Source organism: Sinohyriopsis cumingii, chromosome 12 (assembly GCF_028554795.1).
Source record: "Sinohyriopsis cumingii isolate HCF-2022 chromosome 12, ASM2855479v2, whole genome shotgun sequence".
Classification (NCBI taxonomy): domain Eukaryota; kingdom Metazoa; phylum Mollusca; class Bivalvia; order Unionida; family Unionidae; genus Sinohyriopsis; species Sinohyriopsis cumingii.
Window position 1 is genome coordinate 98237324 of NC_142972.1, and position 19811 is coordinate 98257134.

The following is a 19811-nucleotide window of genomic DNA, read 5'->3' on the forward strand; positions in this document are numbered from 1 at the left end:
TGTTCCCGTCAGTGGCCTTTAACCAGCTCTCGTCAGTCTTTTCAGTGTAAAAAGAACAATTTTGAACTTAAATGGTAGAATAATCGCGCTCTTCATTATGCAGTTTTGTATTAGAAAAAGACGATGTGTTGATATAAGGGGATACTGTTATCTGTATATTGATCGAGATGGTTGATTTAGAGATTTCACTAGTTATCACTTTTAATGCGGATATATCATATATGAAAATGTTCCATTCACTAATTGTATTGTGTATTAGTTGTCCCTACAGTACTAAATTAAGATATAAGGACTGTTATTTAACTTATCAGATTGTTTCTATTTATAAAGCTAAGTTTCGTTTCCTTGGTAGGACTGTAAACATGAAAACATATAGAGTGTGACAGATGCGATACAAAACCTATCCTGATTTGGTGAGTTTTGTAAGGGTTATACTTTTTAGTACTTAACTCGATGAGATTACTGACGACTGTAATAAACCATAACTCAATTTGTTACAAATAGATGTATCAATAACGCTGCAAAAAGCAGACATTAATTATCGGTGAGACAATTAGATACATGTTTGATTTGTGATCTGTAGGCAATTATATACATACGAACCAAAACATGGCGGAAAAGATATGTATTACCTTGGAGGAACCAGCCATTGATTGATTGATTGATTGTTTGATTCATCAGAATAATGTATTTCTTGTTTTCAATGCTGTAATTAGTGTCCATTTTTAACTATGTTGAACCTAAACAATGAGATCTGTCAATGCTGATAAGAGTGTTACTTGATTGATTGATTGATTGATTGATTCGTCAGATTAATGTATTTCTTGTTCTCAATGCTGTAATTAGTGTCCATTTTTGAATATGTTGAACCTAAACAATGAGATCTGTAAATGTTGATAAGAGTGTTACCAAATACATGGTGTCTACAAGATTTAGTTCTTTCGTCATCTTACGTTCATGATCTGACCATTGGTAACACTATAAAGTGTTGAAAAAAGACATCACAATAACTTATCTAAATGGTTTCAAACAATTACTAGTCTATACAGAGAGTCTAATAACTTGTCAACAAAGTGTTATCCTCATATAAGTTTTTAAATAGTTAAATAATCGGCCATAACGTAACGTGCACAAATACGTTGACATAGTCAGTCAAATAGCCAATCATTGATGTGACATGCACAGATAAGGTAACACAACCGGTCAAATAACCTGCCATTTACGTCGAGTTCTTATCAAGCAGTCTACGGCCATAATTTCTTGAAACAATGACTAACGTCTCTCCATCGTCTCAAACATCGGACTTGTAATCAACTGGTAGCCATGAACCTCTGTCTTTGTATGTCCTTGACAAAGCGTGGCCTAGTAGTTAGAGCGTCCGCCTTGGATGCGGGATGTCGCGGGTTAGAATCCCAGCCAAGTGGTACCAAATACATATAAAAGTGGACTAATAGCTGCCTCGGTAGGCGCTCGTCATTAAGAAGTTAGTGTTAGGACTGGCTGGCATGATGTCGGGATAATGTGACTGGGTAGGACATGATGCAATATGTCTGCGTCATGATACCCCAGTGCTCGACATCACTACAAACTGCCACGCTGCATACATCGTAGCGATATGACTGAAAAATTATTAAAAGCTACGTTAAAAATCCAAATCACACGTACTCCTTGAGAAAACAAAGCTTCAATACAGCCAATAAATTCATGTACGTGCCGTTAAAAACCAGCTGCTACTACACTAGGTCTTAATATACACAACATAAAGAAGTGAAACCATCAATGTAAGTCAAATCAACAAATTAATTTATTTTCGAGAATACAAAGCGAAAATTCAAAGAAACATACGGTATTGTGAAATATATCCTCAATAATAATAAATGTAATATTACAGGTCCAAATTATGCAATGTTCCGAATGAATGACAATAGCCTACAATGGCATGACGTACCACAATGATGTAACCAAGGATGTCATTGGATGATTTTTCAATAGTTCCAAAATAATGTGTTAATTAAAGTCAATGAGCGCAAAGGTAAGCACTGCTCACAAGTGGATTCCAGTGATTGATCAATCGTAGGATTGCATTATTTGCTTTTCATGTCCTTATTTATTCACATTTGTATTGACGTCAATAATGTTTATGTCAAATGTAAATTGGTTATATGTCTGAAAATAGGTATTCCATTCCCGAAACAAAAATGATTTCAACCATTGTCAAAAAGAATGTACTTCTGTTATTTTCCAACATATTTTGTTTTCTAGTTCTCCCGCCGAGTCTCTCTATCCATCAATCGAACAATTTTTCATGTACAAAATATAGGTTTACTGTTTCAAATATATGATGTGTTTTGTTGCTTTTCTTTGTCTCTTCCTTCTTTGTATACATTTAGTACTAGAATTTTCAAACACGAGATAATCTTTTTATTTTTATGTTGTGATACTTGAAAAGCTATTTCATAAAACCACCTTGATGGCATTTGCTTTGCTTATTTACATCGCATATGTTGTAAGAAAATTATATAATTTTTCTTTTTCTGAAGCGCTTTCCATATTGGAAATCTTAAAATGTATGCACGTTATCCAAACACTGCCAATGTTATTTTTACTATTTTTTTTTAATTAAAACATACTTCGGTCTTTATTATTTGGCAAAAGTTGTTTACTTAGTTCTTTTCATTCCAGCTAATGTATTCTTTTCAAATGCCTTGAGCGCTTCTTTATTGAAGTAGGTATGCTTGGGGCTAAAATACCGTTTTAGTGTATGCGTAATGTAACGTAATATCTGATGCCAATCAACTCAGCAAGAGGAACGTTAGAGCGTCGATTTTGCTTTTGTTGAATATTTTGTATTCAATAGGAAATTTGTTGCGTCCGCGGCCTTGGTAAGAAATTCAATATTGTATGTATGAATCGATCTACAAGATCGTCAGTGGGGCGATGGATGTGTCAATTGGTGGGTTATTGATATTTCATTTCATACAACAACAACAAACAATTAGTCTAAAAATAGTATGCATAGCAAAATCAGGTGATCAAAGTTAGGGACCTACACTTTATTGAGCTGAAAATAGGTCTGTATCTAGTTTTCTATTTTTATGTCATCAGTGGAACTAGAAAATGAAAAGATAAATGGCAAACATATAGCTCAACCAGGGCCTTATATCAGTAAATTGTAGCGAACTTTACCTCTGTTGTATGCCATGTAATATTATCGTTTCAATCCATGCTATAATTCGCAAGTCGTCATGCGGGAGGAAATTCATTTTGATTCTTGGGCAGACTTCTACGTGCAAGGGTGGCATTATAACTTGAACATTTTGATACACAGGGAAACCAACACTGAAACGTAGCCACTGTCTTTGCTATAGAAAGTCCCAGTCCATAAACCTATACATCATTCATCACGTGTATGAGGACTACGTCGGGGTTTCGGGCTTGGTATTTTATCCCATTCTATGCAGCAATCGGTCGAAGTATTTGATGAAAACCAGTCGAGATAAATAACATCTACATATGTTGTTGGGTGTGCCCTATCACTTTCGCAGAAGTCTCTTGACCTTGATCCTTCTTATTTTGGTATAAAGATTATTTGTATGATGTGCAATTTTATTCCCAAATGAAATATGAACTACACTCAAAATATATCCGCAGGGCCGACAAAAGGAGTGAGAGTGGAGCAACCACACATTCTTCCATCAATCCGTCCACAGATTCACGCATCAAGCCATGAGACCATTGCTATGGTCGACCCTAACTGTACGGCTTTGGCAGTATTGCCCACAACAAATTTAGTAATGTTCAAGAGTAAAATAGAAAATAGACACAACTAATATTCAAATAAAAAACAAGTTAAGATTTGGCTTGCCTCTTAAAGAGCCAATTTACTTCAGCAGATTAGTACGTTCTTTATGCATTACTACGATATTTAACACCCATGTACATTCAATTTAAGCATGTAACATTCCTGACAACAAAGTGCACAAAACGTTTGAAGAAACAAATATTAAAACCTTAAAAATCTCAGTGAGCTGCCTTTAGTAAATAATAGAAACATTTGTATTTTGAATGAGAGACAGAGAGAGAGAGAGAGAGTATAAACAAAACAAAAACATGGTAGGAACATAATAAAGTATATATATATATATGGACATAGGTAGAAAACGAAATTGTCTGATGTTAGGAATACGTTTTTTATCACCATATATTAAGGTTAGCTTGAGCACAAAGCTATCCCCCAATAAGAGAGTGATAACACATTTGCTTCGCAGTTCCATGCTCCGGGATTCTTTCATCTGCTAAGCATAAGGGAGGGTAAATTGGTCGCTCATATATGGTTGGAGGTCTCCTCCGAGTTCTCCGGTTTCCTACACTGCAAAACGAATATAGTTCGGAGTCGTCGAAGGTGTTTATAATGCGTTGTGAAAATACATCTAAGCCGTAGCAAGTGCATATAGGTACGTATCATAGTCTCAAGGACACATTAGCACAGCCTTGCCCATAAAATACCTGGCGTTGAAATGCTCTATTGTCTAGGCAAGGATCGTGAATAACAATGAACAACTAGATGATAACTTTCTCGTGTTTATATTGAGTAAATCAAAATAAAAGTTCCTAATCTTAGTAGTGTGTTTACTCCATAGTTTCCTTTACTCAGACTATGGGATACTTTAAGTAATGTGACGTGCCTACACAGTAGTTATGTTAGTGGTCCTGGGACCTTAAATATAGTGTCTTAGTATTGTGAAATGCTTATACTAGCCCTGTCAGTAGTCCAGTCAATTTAAATACAGTGTCAATTTAAGTATAGTGTCTAAATACTGTGACATGCTTATAGACCGATCCTGTTAGTTGTCCAATCCATTTAAATATAGTGTCTAAATACTGTGACATGATTATACACAAGTCCTGTTCCTACTTCACCCAACGTAAGTACAGTGTCTGATGTGATGTGTTTCTAGACGAGTCCTATTAGTAGACCAGTCAATTTATATATAGTGTCTAAGTACTGTGTCACGTTTATACACCAGTCATGTTAGTACTCCAGCCAACTTATCCTTTCTTGGTGAAACACGTGCTCTACCCCACGGTTGAATGATCAGAAATGTGAATGGCTTTGGGCACGATCAAAGCCAATTATAACGCATGTTTGAAATGGTTTCAAGGGCATATATATATATATATATATATATATATATATATATATATATATATATATATATATATATATATATATATATAAAGAAAATAAATAGACGTTTGAAGTGCTCTTAAAGAAAAATGTTAGTTATTTTAAATTAGTATACCTCGTCTGTAATGTTATCAAATTCAGCAAGAGACAACAAGCGTCTGATGAGTTGTCTTCCCTAAATGCTCTTTCAGTCCACATAACTCCAACACTAAATGGCAGATTTTTATCAACATTTCTCATTTGTTTATGTTTAGATGCCATCTTTATCTTTTGCAACGTTAATTTTTAAACTCCATTGTCACTTACATTGACTAATCTTGAAGTCAGAATACTTCTTTGTTTGCAATATCAACGACTCTACGACGTACAGTGTCTACTCATTGTTTGCAATATCAACAACGGTAATGCGGACCTTAGAATAAATATTCTGGTCAATGCACGGTCCATCTCTATAGTTAAACATAGTTTGGTATTTTGTGCTTCTGTAGTTCAGACTACAATTAGCACTTGGTTTTTAGTACTTCTGTAGTTCGGACTGCAGAGTTAGAACTTGGTATTTAGTTCTTCTGTAGTACAGGCTAAAGAGTTATAACATGCTAAGTTTAGTATTTCCAGCATTAGGACTTAGAAATAGAACTTCCAGCATTTTCACGCACGTGATGCTACTGGTACAATGCTTGAAATTCAAGTAAGTCACACATCAACTTTGACAAAATAATTCCGATTGAATAAACATCAGCTTATTTCCTCTATCTGTATGTGACAAACAATTTAAAACACAATCTTTAGTGAAACACATAGCTCTTAATTTACTTTATACTTTGTCGCTGATTTTATTCTCCTTTCCCCAAAAGAAAATCACAACTGAAAGTTCGTCTTTCCCGCCACCACCTTAAAATATATACGCAGGTGTGCAAGCAAAATGAGGAATGAAGTTTGTTATGACACACGAGCTCACACGTAAACATTTACATTCACAACCTAATTTTTCGTGTAGAAAGTTGCGATGATAGCTCAACCCAAAGGTGAACATTGAACATTTCAGGTACTTTTCCATTTGGATGTTTGCTTCTGACGCAATACCAAACGTGAACATTGACATTTACGAGCCAACTTTCCATCTAGTAATTTGATATGAAACGCGAAATTGAAAGTAAAAATTTACTTTATAAGCTAATTTCAAGTTTGCTAAGACACACGAACACTAACGTGCACATGGCCATTTACAAGAACAAACACCTTAATGATTAAAAGTTCTTTTTCCAATGACTGTTAAGAGCTTGGGACTGTGCATGGATCTACAAAGATGGCGGCGCTGTAACACTGTTGTCAAATGGCTGTGATAATGTTTTAAATGTTCTTAGTTATTATTTTAACCAATCCATTGAAATTTTAACTTAGACATGCAGTGTGAAGATTGTGGAACCTCTACTGGTCATTTGTGTCAGGGAGATTTATTACTTTGTAAAAAATGTGAGCTTAAAAGATTTCCTAGGGTGACGAGAAGCCCTGTAAATATGGCGGCAGATTACCATCGACAGCGGTTCGTTGATAGCTCGTCAATAATGGTGAATAACTGCATTGTTTTGTACAAAACAAAATGAACACATTGCCATTTGATTATATTGTGAAGCTGTGTGTGGACACATATTGTGACAGTGACATTGAGGCTGAAAAACGGACCCTGTTCTCAGTGGTACAAACAGTTGAGAGAATGATAAAGAGAAAGGGTACGGATAAATCTATAAATAATATGAAAGATATTTTGAATCTATTGCTGTCCACAGACCCAAATGACATACCACATTTTTGTGCATTGGATCTATCAAAGTTGCCGCCTGTATCTTACAATTATGTGGACATGTCAATTTGATTAAAGGACTTAGAAAATGTCAAACATTCAGTGGACATACTTAAGTCAGTCCAGGCGGAAACGTTATGTGCAGTGCAACATTTATGTGAAAAAAATCATTCATGTTCGACAGTCAAAAGTACATTGCCTCCCCATGTTGACAATTCGAACATAGTTCAGTCTGACATTGTACTCACTGAGAATTCATCTGCAAACCGAGGCTACAGTACAACAAAGCATGAGCTGAAAAGTCAACCATGTAGATCAACGAGGAATACCTCTGAACCCAGTCGTCCAAAAGAAAGAACCGTTACTAGTAGCACACGCGATGTTTTATGTGGAAATGCTGCCATACAGAGGTCGTTGTTCCTCAGAGACTCGGGCTGGTGCAAACAAGACTTGCTCTGCTTTATGGGATACAACAGCAGAAATCAATTATAATAATACATCAGATGACGGCGAATTCAACCACAGCACAACTGCATTAAAAATGGTAACATGTTCAGAAGACACCAATGCCCAGGACGATAATTTGGAAAACGATAAAACTTTTGCTAAAGTCGCAAGTTCTGTGAGGAACAACGACCTCTGTATGGCAGCATTTCCACATAAAACATCGCGCACAAATCTGCATCAACGACAACTTAATAAGTTTACGAATGTTCAATCTTCACACCAGTTCTCAAGAAGGCGTGGAAGTGTTATCATAGGAAAGGCATCGTCTTCAAATTTGCGTACAGTGCGTCCAATGCGACAGCGATGCATATTCATGACAAGACTTGCCCCCGAAACGCAGGAATCCGACATTTCCTCGCATATCGAGCATCACTCTGGAGTTAAGCCCACACATGTGGAAAAGTTGCAAACGAAATTTAATACCTATGCCAGCTTCAAAATCACATGTGATAACCCTACGCACAATGCAATGATGAACGTAGATGCGTGGCCAAGAAACGCGTTAGTTAGAGACTACTATCAAATTCGTAATTGAACCATCATATCCACAAATCGGACTCAAATTATACATAATGGATACTTTTTGCATTTCATTTTTATAACTGTCATTCATTAACAAGAAATATACAAAATGTAATAACTTTATTGGATAGTTCTGATATTTGTTTTTTACACGAATTGTGGCTTCTCGACAGTGAGTTAGACTGTCTCTCATCCGTACACGACGAGTTCTATGGATCAGGGGAATCGCCAATCAAATCTTCTAACGATATTCATACAGGCAGACCTTACGGTGGTGTCGGGGTACTGTACCGATCTCTAGCAAATATTATAGAAGTACAACACCTCGATGACCCCAGATTAATAGGTATACTGTATATATCCATACTGGGGATTCCTCTTTGCTTTTTGTCAATATCTATTTACCTTGTGATCTTGCGGAAAATTTTGGGGAATTTGAAAATTATTTGGGCAAAATTATTTCTATTGTAGAAAATGCTAATACTCAAAATGCTTATGTAATAGGAGATTGGAATGCTAATACGCTCAAATCCACTCCCTTTGGAGATGAACTTCGTCTATTTTGTAACGAATATGGTTATATCATATCGGACATAAAACTAATCGTAGACTACACAACAAATTTTACTTACATCAGTGATGCACACAATACAGTATCTTGGTTGGATCATTGTGTCTCTACACAGTCTGCTCATTCCGCTATAACTGATATGAGAATACTTCACACCCTAGTATGGTCAGACCATCGTCCTACTTTAATGACCATAAAGATTGATCTACTTCCCAGATTTGATCCATGCCCCAGTGAACTCTTAAATTTGAAATACAGCATCAATTGGTCAGACCTTACTTCTGATGAAAAACTGAATTATACTCAGACATCTGCATTCTTATTAAGGAAGATTGAGATCCCACATTGTGTTGCGATCTGTAACGACCAAGGCTGCACTAACCAGGTGCATACGAAACAGATAAATGGATTATACACTGATATAGTAAAAGCTTTGTCGAGCTCTGGTAATAACTTGACTAGTAAATCCAAACGCGGTCGCCGGGTTATACCAGGCTGGAATGACTGTGTCAAAGAACTACATGAATTTGCACGAAATGCTTACCTTATGTGGCGTGATAACGGTAAACCTCGTCACGGCCATCTCAGTAACCAAATGCGTCAAACAAGAGCACAGCTTAAGTATGCTCTTAGATCATGTAAGATGGAGGAAGTAAAACATGGAGCAGACTCGTTAGCACAAAAATTTGAAAATGTCGACCAACGTAAATTCTGGAAGCAAGTTAAACAAAATACTACGAGAACTTCCAATAAACTACCAATCTACATTGATGGGAACCATGGTCAGAATAATATATGCAACATGTGGAAAAATCATTTTGAAGACTTACTCAATAGTGTTAAAAATGAATCGAATAAGAAGCAGGTGCTTTCAGCATTGAATAACCTTTCTGCTCCTACTGAGCAAATCACATTATCTGAGATCCAAAGTGCAGTTACAAGACAAAAAGGTGGTAAATGTCCAGGATCAGATTTTTTATATGTGGAACATTTTAAATTTTCAGATACTAGACTTCATGTGCTTTTGATGATTTTATTTAACTGTATGTTTGTGCATCGCTTTGTACCAGATGATTTCACAAAAGTTACAATTATACCGCTACTAAAGAGCAAAATTGGTAACCTGGCGGCCAAAAATAACTACAGACCCACAGCTCTTACAACCATTATTTCAAAAATATTTGAAAGCATCATACTGCAAAGATGTGAAGTCACAATCTCCGATAATCAGTTTGGTTTTAAAAAGCAGCATTCAACAGATTTATGCATATATGCCTTTAAGGAAACTGTTAGCTATTATGAGGATCATGGCAGCCCAGTATTTGCATGTTTTTTAGACGCTAGCAAGGCATTTGATAGGATCAATCACTGGATACTCTTTAGAAAGCTGATTGGTATTAAAATACCTGGCTACATAGTTCATGTTTTAGTTAACTGGTACGGCAAACAGTTGTATTGTGTACGATGGGGAGGTGTAATATCCAGCGCTTTCCATGTAACCAATGGGGTGAGGCAGGGGGTATTCTTTCCCCTTTGTTATTTAATATATATATATATATATATATATATATATATATATATATATATATATATATATATATATATATATATATATATATATATCTATAGACGAGTTAAATTGTAAGCTCGGCCAGTGTTGCGTGGGGTTACGTCTGCCACCAAATGCGTTGTTTCTAACACTTTTAGCTTTGCTGATGATATGTCATTGATAAGTCCTTCTATCACAGGTTTAAGGAAATTATTAAAGATATGTGAACAATACGCATTTGAGAATGATATAATCTATAATACAAACAAAATCAGTATGCATGGTCTTTCAGCCAACTTCTTTCAAATTACCATCTCCTCCCCCTGTACATCTTAACGGCAATGCTCTTACGTATGTCAACAGTTATACCTATTTGGGTCATATTTTGAAATCCAATCGATCGGATAATGAAGATATGATGAGATATTACCGATCTTTGTGTACTCGAACAAACATGCTTCTACGTTAATTTAAGAATTATTCATTAAATATCAAAATTAGATTATTCAAATCTTTTTGCTGCACTGTGCATTGTGTTCCTCTGTGGACAACCTTTAGTGAATCTATGAAAAGAAAACTAGTTATTGGTTATAATAATAGTCTTCGTTTTCTAATAGGTCTTCCTAGGTGGAATAGTGCCTCCAGCATGTTTGTAAATCATAATGTATTCAGCTTTGATGAAGTAATGAGAAAGTATATTTTCTCAATGATGACAAGAATATCTAATAGTAAGAACTGTATATTGAAATCTCTTTGGAAACATGACATTCATTTAAATTCTCACATTATTAGTAGATGGAACAAATTAATATTTAAATGTGCCGTTTAATTTCTTTCTTAACACTGCATGGCACAGTTACTTGTGTTAAATGTATATGTATACTTGTATGTTATCATATATATGTTCTTTTATGTTTACAATTTTTTTTACTTTATAATTATATTTTATATATTAATTTAGAGGTATGGACTTTGTAGTCTGAAATAAAGAATTCTTATCTTATCCTATCTTATTAAATATATAAATGAAAGACACTAATCTTCGTAGCAATTTCTCAAGTTGAAAAGCTAATTTAGAGACAGACACACAACCACACACCAGTTCATATTTCATATATTTATCTATGAGACAATTTATCAGTCACATCAGCAACAGTGATATATTGATTTCACTGGCTGAAACCTACTTCGTCAAGAAAGGCCCGGGCTTATAGTGTGCGAGGCTCAAGGCGTCACGCTGGCAACAAAATAAATACCATTCCCATTCTGATATCCAGCATATTATGAGATACCTATTAAACAAATAAAAAACATTAATAAATGTTCCTTTCTACAAAACAAGGCTGCTCAGACAGAAAGAAAGATAGTCTCGTAAACTGCTGGACTTGGATTATCGTCATAATATGTATGTTATTCGAACGTGTATTTCCAAATTTAGGCTCATTTAATTTCTTTTCTTTCCCGCTTACTCTCTCTCTCTCTCTCTCTCTCTCTCTCTCTCTCTCTGCTTGTCAATAAAACGGGGTGGATAAGGTCAGTCTACACATTAATAAAATCCGGAATTCAAGGGCATATCAGCAAATCCTGGCCATTGAGTGCCGAGTGCTATAATATTAAATTGTATATGCAACAATATACTACAACATGGTTGACAGAAATGGCGGAAGGACACAGTTACATTATTTCCGACCTTCTATAGCCCGCCAGTAGTTACAGCCAACGATATGTTGTACCCTTTAAAAGGGGAGGCTATTGTTTGGCCATATGAAAAGTAATGTTAGCTGTTGGCATATTAGTTGATGACTTGTATAAAAGGGTTATACCTTGGGAAACCTATTCGAATTTTATATTGAGTTACTATTGGAATTCTAATCGGGACAGTGTGGGGCCGTATGGAAAGTACATGCGGAAAAGCGCGTATGTTGTAAGGGATGTTGGGGAATTTAATAGTATGTGGGATTATGGGGACGTATGGTAATTTAACATTCGATTTGGGACAGTATTAGGATAGTAAATTAGTCCACCTCTGGAACGAATGCAAAATTAGCAAGAGCAATTTGGGGATGGTATTAGACTAATGCTGAGGCCCGGGTGACCTTGCGGTATAAGGGGATCACCTTACCGAGGTTTCACCTGTCTAAGTGGGATGAGTCTCGGGTTCAGGAAACATGGGTGTGTGAGAAAGCTTGCCATTAGCTTCCCGTGAGTATTGTGTTTGTTCCTGCACAAGATTTCCTGGCCGACATGCATAACCTATCATATGTTTAGAAATGTGGTTAAAATCACAAAACAATCACACATTTCATCACACTGTTGATACAGTGCATTCGCATGATCTGTTTAAAAAACAAAAAGGGACTAACAGTTTCATTACACTGTTATTTACAGTTAACATTTGGGATACTGCATCGTGATTATACACATACCCGTTAATTCGTTCAGCATTGAAAGCCACTATCCATGCCGGCAAACATGCGTAAGGACACACACCCACACAAACGCACATACACACACTCAGACTTGAAAGTGCTCAGGATAGTGATAAACAAGTTTTGCTTTGTAAGTTTTCAGTTATTGCAAAACTAGTTTATCACTAGCCTGAACGCATTCGACTCAGTCATTTTCAAAAGCAAGCATAAAATACAGACAAGAAACACAAATAGCTTTGAAATTATAATACCGCCAAAAACGCAGCTGAACAATAACTACATATATGCACATGCTTGATCACGAACTCCATGAAGAAACTTTATACAGAGAAACCAGATTCTCTGTCTCTCTCTATACAGAGAAACCAGATTATCTCTCGATCGATCGATCGACTATATTGACATAACGTCTTTGTAATGAAGATCCAACCGATAATGCGGTTAAATAAAAGAGACATGATAGTCTGAAGTCACAGTTTCAAACGATGGATGAAGTCAAACGATGGGTGAAAAGTGACGATCTCCGAGACAAAGAAAATTTAGCACATGACTTGAACTTTTAAAAGAATTTCAATCTAAGTTTTCAGTCACCTCTGAAAAGAATTTGCATTTTGCTTTTTAAATTGAATTGGCTGTTAAACCTTAACAAAACCCTGGTTGAGGGTAAGGATGTTGAGGGTAAGGAGGTTGAAGGTAAGGAGGTTAGTCGATTCAAGGTTTGACTAACGTAAGGGTACGGAAAGCAATCGATTGAAATTACATATTATTTGGAAGTTTCAAAATGACAAGAATCATGAAGTTGTAAGCTGGTTTCATAGCGAATAATCATTTTGACATTTGGTCTTCTTAATCCAAAGAGGCAATGCCCATCTAAATCTCGTTTGACAAAAATATCGGGGCCCCGAGTAGCCGAGTGGTCTAAAGCGCTCTCCGTTACGGATCACTGCCATCTCACCTCTGCCTGCGCCGGTTCGAGTCTCGGATTCAGCCAATGTGGGTATGTGAAAAAGCTTGCCAGTAGCTTCTTGTGGGTAGGTGGTTCTTTCCAGGGTTTTCCTGGGTTCTTCCTCCACCATCAATACTGGCCGCCATGTATAGCCTATCGTATGCTGGAAAATGGGGTTAAACCTCACAACAACAACAACAACAAAAATATCTGATGAGATAAGAAGGATAAACACATTTATAAGATAGTTGTGGTGGAGGTAACAACTATGATATTCTATATATTAAGTCGCTGTTATACTAACATCCCTTTTAACACTTTATTTTGAAATCATTCTAGGTAATGTATTCAACTGATTGACTATAGTTGGATAGCACGTCATCTTTGTGTGTTTTAACTAAATTTTGTACACAAATGTACATAACTGGGAAATGTACCCTTATGTTGATTGCAAACTTACTTGACTGTAGGACTAAAGTGTCAAATTTTGCACACACGTAACTAACTATTAAATAAAATCAATAATTGTCAGACCACAATAATGATTTCTGCAAAATCATTTAATTTCTGAATATCATGGTAATTTTCTGACATACATCTTTCTGTAATGGAAACACTAGCTTTGTTTTACACCAATTTAGGGTACAACTACAACAAATACAATCTGTTTGCGAATTTGCCAATGTTCAAGACACCTCAGTGGAAAGGAAAGACAATAACCCTTTGCTTTTTAAATATCTTATGATGATTTCGTACTATATTCAAACTGAATACACAGTGATTTCATACTATACCCAGACTGAATTCATGGCGACATGATACCATACTTAGATTGAATTCATGATTATTTGATACCATACTCGAACTGTAGTCATGGTTATTTCATACCATACCCAAAATGAATTCATAGTGATTTCTTACCATACTCGAAAGGAATTCAATGTGATTTCATACCAACCACAAAATGAATTCATGGTGATTTCATACCATAATCAGACTGAATTTAAGGTGTTTGTACCATAATCGAAATAAAGTCATTGTGATTTCATACGGTTTACCATTTTCCGGCTGAATTCTTGTTGATTGCATACCATTCTCGAACTAAATTCATGGCAATATCATGCCGTACTTAGACTGAATTCATGGTGAACTATTGACCCACGGGGAACTATATTTTGCAAGGGTTCCTACTAAACACCGCACCGACAAGGAAAGACAGACACAAAAACGCATAAAAACGGGCAAAAGACGCACAGAGAGGGAAATGAAGCGCAAAGATGGATAAAGACAGGGCAGAGACGGACACATGGGTATTTTAAATAGAAACGAGTGGAAAAAACTGAATCTTTGCACTCACAGTTGTAATGAAATATTCATAAATCTCTTTCGCCAAAAAAGGAATCTTCTGATCATATTTACTATACGTTATGTAACAGATGTTCCAAGTATAACTACGATTTTATCTTGTAAACATTTGGAACCTTACAAAATGAAATTTTCCATTAGGTAATAGTTTCTTATTTTCGTTTTATTTAGGAATTTCGAACCGTGACCTGAGGTCAAGTAGAGGATTATATAATCTTGTTTATCTAGCAATTATTAGTCGTGCTGTAATACCTGATCATAATCAATGGTAATGTTGGTGGGTGTGAACGAAATTTCATTTGGGCTTGACTTCACTTATTCAAAATATTTCATGGAAGTTATTCTTCTCTTGAAATACAAAATGAAAAACAAATAGCATTCTTGGAAATGGAGACATAGATTTGTAGTGAAATTCAAATAAGTTTATTTTCTTGAATTTTAATATTGTGATTCAAAACAAGATTGTTAGCACATTACTACGACACAGGCCACTTCAGGCACATCAACACTTTAAGCATTGGAACTTATTTGGAATACCATTAAAGTTTAACATTAATCATTAGGACTTGTGTTAGAAATTTCATGGATTATTTGGGATTTAATTCAATTATCGTAAGTTCGTTTTACATTTTCATCAGGATAATCAATTATTTGTTGAATTTTACAAAGGTTGTTGCTTCTCACCCTTCTGTATTACTTACATTAAAATCATACATTCGTAACAATGTACACATAAAATATATACTCACGAGGAACTCTCTGTATCAGTTTGCAATGAGATAAAATATTTTCCAAATAAAGATGAGAAAATTCCACTGTTTTGAGATTATCCATTATTGAATATTTGCCACATTTCACCATATATATATATATATATATATATATATATATATATATATATATATATATATATATATATATATAAGAGCGATCAACACATAGAAAAAGCAAACATTTGTAATTCTTATATATTTATTTTTGTAAATTTTAAATAAACAGTAAATAGTGTCCCTTATTGTAAATTTAAATGTATGCATGCCGTCTTTGCTAATCTTTTGGTTATGTATCTTGACGATGTACTGCACGTCTATATTCTGCACAGTTCATTATAACACTATGTTTGATATCCTTCAGCGATAATAAGATTTTCAAATTAGCTACTGTGGTGGATGTATTGGAGCTCGGACTTGCACAATTTTTATTCAGACATATAGCTATCAGTAGAATCCCTTTTGGTAAAACCCTGTGCTACAATGATCAGCTCCAACAAGGTTTGTACGATAGCCGTCATTGCAGCCATATTATATATATGTGACTGGCACCATTTCATTTGGGACCAGCTGGGTGTCATAATAAGTCCATTGATAAACACCTCATGTTGATGTAGCCACCCATTTGGAAGCAGATAAGGTTGTGTTTCTTTTAGGTTTTTTTTCGAGATGCTCACCATGGTGGCCATATTGAGGGTTAGTCGTTTTCATTGAGTACCAGGTAGACACCATAAGCTCTCTTTTGATGAAAACCACATATCATACTGATCTTCTCTTTACAAGGGGTAACTGAAACAAGATTTCCAAGATGGCCACATGCTGAACGTCAGATCAGCGTCGTTTTAGTTTAAGTTCCACATAACATCGCAAGACACCACATGATGTTATGACCATTCATTCAAGAGAAGTTTTCACAACAGCATTTTCAATCTGGCGACTGTGGCGTCCATATAAAACCTCATTTCAGCACGACTTTTCTTCAGGACCAGGCAGATATCATAAGAATTCTTTTCATGTAAACACCGCGTCAATTTGATTTTTCATTCAAAAGGAGTAGTGATAAAATGATATTTTAGATGACTTGTGGCGGCCATATTGGCTGTCACCACCTGCATACCCTGAATAATCATACGAATGAAAGAAAATGCCACTATCACATACACTATTAACTATTATTGCCCATCCAGCTTTTCATGGCACGTTTAGACTAACACTTACCTCGTGATGTCAGCAGAAATAGAAGCCCTTCTTTTATTACCTGCGCGATGAGTGAAATGTATAAAACACAAACCTATAATTATCTTTTGTCATTCAATGGGACCAACTGATAAAGGATACAAGTAGAAAAGTGGAATCCCTAAAATGTCAAATGAAATGTAAATACCAATCGGAAAGGAGGAAAAATCATGATTTACAGTCTATTCATCCATTTATTTAGTACTAAAATTATATTATATAATAATATCTGCACCAAACTTAACTTATATTTAGTTTGTCAGCTCGTGGTACTCATGTTGTGTCATATTTCACGCGAGTAAAACCTGAATACGATTAAAGGTCGGCATGTTGTCGGCAGGATTGCAGAATTTAAATTGGTCGTATTCTGTTCATAATACAATTTGCGAAACTTTGCGACATTTTATAAACGAATGCTGCAAGGTTAGATGAGGAAGATATTATAATGTGTTAAGACATTTTTGTATAAACTGTCAAAAACTATCTTGACTGGTTCAAGACTTGGACAGAAAACAAAATATAAACCGCAAATTGTGAAAAAAATTGTATTATACTGGCTTGGATAAAGGATTGTGACTGTAGCTGTACGCCAAATAATCCCATTAGATAGCAAGAATTACATGCGAGATTTTAAACATGGTTTCTAGATGTCTGTCTCCGTTTTTGGCTTTAATATGGAGATAAAATTTTCACCTGATACAGATTTCATGAATTGTCAGATATTTCCACATCAGCACAATTGCATTCTGTTTGATAAGTTTTAACAAAACCAAAAACGAACTCTTCATTGAACAGATTTTCATCATGCTGCTGATACCATGCTAATTTAAAGTAGGGTGTATATATGTCTATTGCTTTTCTGTTAATTCTGTTCCATGATAAATCTCATTGTTGAAATGTGATGTGATGTGTGATATGATTTTGATTTTTAACATAGCTTTAACAATTTTTTCAGTCATATCGCTACGATGTCTGCAGTGTGGCAGTTTACAGTGATGTCTATCACATGGGCATCATGCCGCAGACATGTAGCGTGATGTCCCACCCAGTCACATTATCCTGACACCAGGCCGATCCGTCCTAACACTAGCCTATTAATGCTGAACGCCAAGCGAGGCAACTGTTAGTACCATGTTGTAAGTCTTTGGTATGACTCGGCCGGGGATCGAACCCATTACCTCCCGCATCCGAAACGGACACTGTAACCACTAGGCCACCGGAGCGGTTCATTGTTGATATGTATGCTATAATCAAATTTAAAGTCAGTTCTGGAACATAAGGACTGAGCTGTGACAAAACAGCTGCTATCCAACTAACTGCATAATAGCCATAAAAAGCATCATAACTGCCTAGTTATTATACCTACATGACATTATACAATAATACTTTGGCATATCCAATCTTACACTGACCAAGTGATCATATATAGAAATATCTTTGATATTTACATGAAAATTCCAACTGCTTTTATTATGTATAAAAATAATAATGATATTTTTTATCCTTTTCTATATTGTCAATAAAAAGCACATTAAAATTTAAAATATCATTGTCTATTACTTTTTGTCATATATATTTATAAAGGTGCATTTGGTTTTCCATGACAGTTCTATACTTCAGTGTGCCAGACAATTGGAACTTCATGGAAATACCATGCAATGTTCTTATTTGGTGCTAAGGATATTGAAAAGGACATGCATTTGTATTATTCTAAAACGTAAGGTAGGTATAGGTATAATATATAAATTTGTGTGTGCCGTGTGTGTGTGTGTGTGTGCGCGCGCGCGTGTGTGTGTGTGTGATTTGAATGTTTAGTGTAGCTTTAACAATGTTTTTTGTCATATCACTACGATGTCTGCACTGTGGCAGTTTCTAGTGATATAAAGCACTGAGACATCATGCCACAAGCATGTAGCACAATGTCCCACCAAGTCACATTATCCTGACACCAGGCCAACCAGTCTTAACATTAACCTCTCACTTCTTAGTGCCTGGCTAGGTATTATAGTTAAAATTAAAAATTTATTTTCTAGGCAGTTATGATGTTTTATATTGTCATTCAACATTTGGTAATAATGGCACCCCATATGGTGGACTGATAGGCGTGTACTGGTATGAATCTTTCCGAAACAAGGTTTGAAACTTAGTTATGTATCAATTATGTATGACCTTCATTTAAAAACACTAAGAAAATGGTCCAGTCCCTCTTTTTTATCACAAAAATGTACAGATTTATGGGGAAAAAAACCTTACATTAAAACCGTCAGCAAATTGGTTAACATTTCAGTAAAGTGATACATATATACGAATGAACTCATTCAATCATCTTTCAAATCATTCTGCAGCATAATTTGATAATTAATTATTTTGTGCTCTAAGATGATTTGATTCAAGAGCCCAGTTTCAAGTGAATGCTTTTGGACCCCATTTCAGGTGCGAGAGGTTATCACATGATCTGTGACTTCCGGGTCCTCAGTTTCCAGGATTACTATCAAAGTTTTCAAAAGCTATTATTTTATAAAATACAAATAATATCTTTAAAGTTAAGTGGGTGTTTTAATTTTAGAAGGCCATTTATCTGTCACAAACACCACTTTGACATTAAAACGCGCGCGCGCGCGTGTGTGTGTGTGTGTGTGTGTGTGTGTAGAATGGGGACATTTATGAGGATGAACAACCCCATGTTACAGACATACCTTGTAAACAAAGACTTGTTCAGTATCGGACAATAAATTATTCTCAGTAATTTCATTTAAAACAATATTGTTTTGCAACAAATATTCACTTATGTGTATTCTGATTAAATCAAAGAAATATATTATTGCATATCGAACAATTATTTTATATTGAAAAGAAGTTTCTGTGAAACAGATATGGAGCCTGACATTTCAGTTTAAACAGATATGGAGCCTTCTAGACTTGACCAT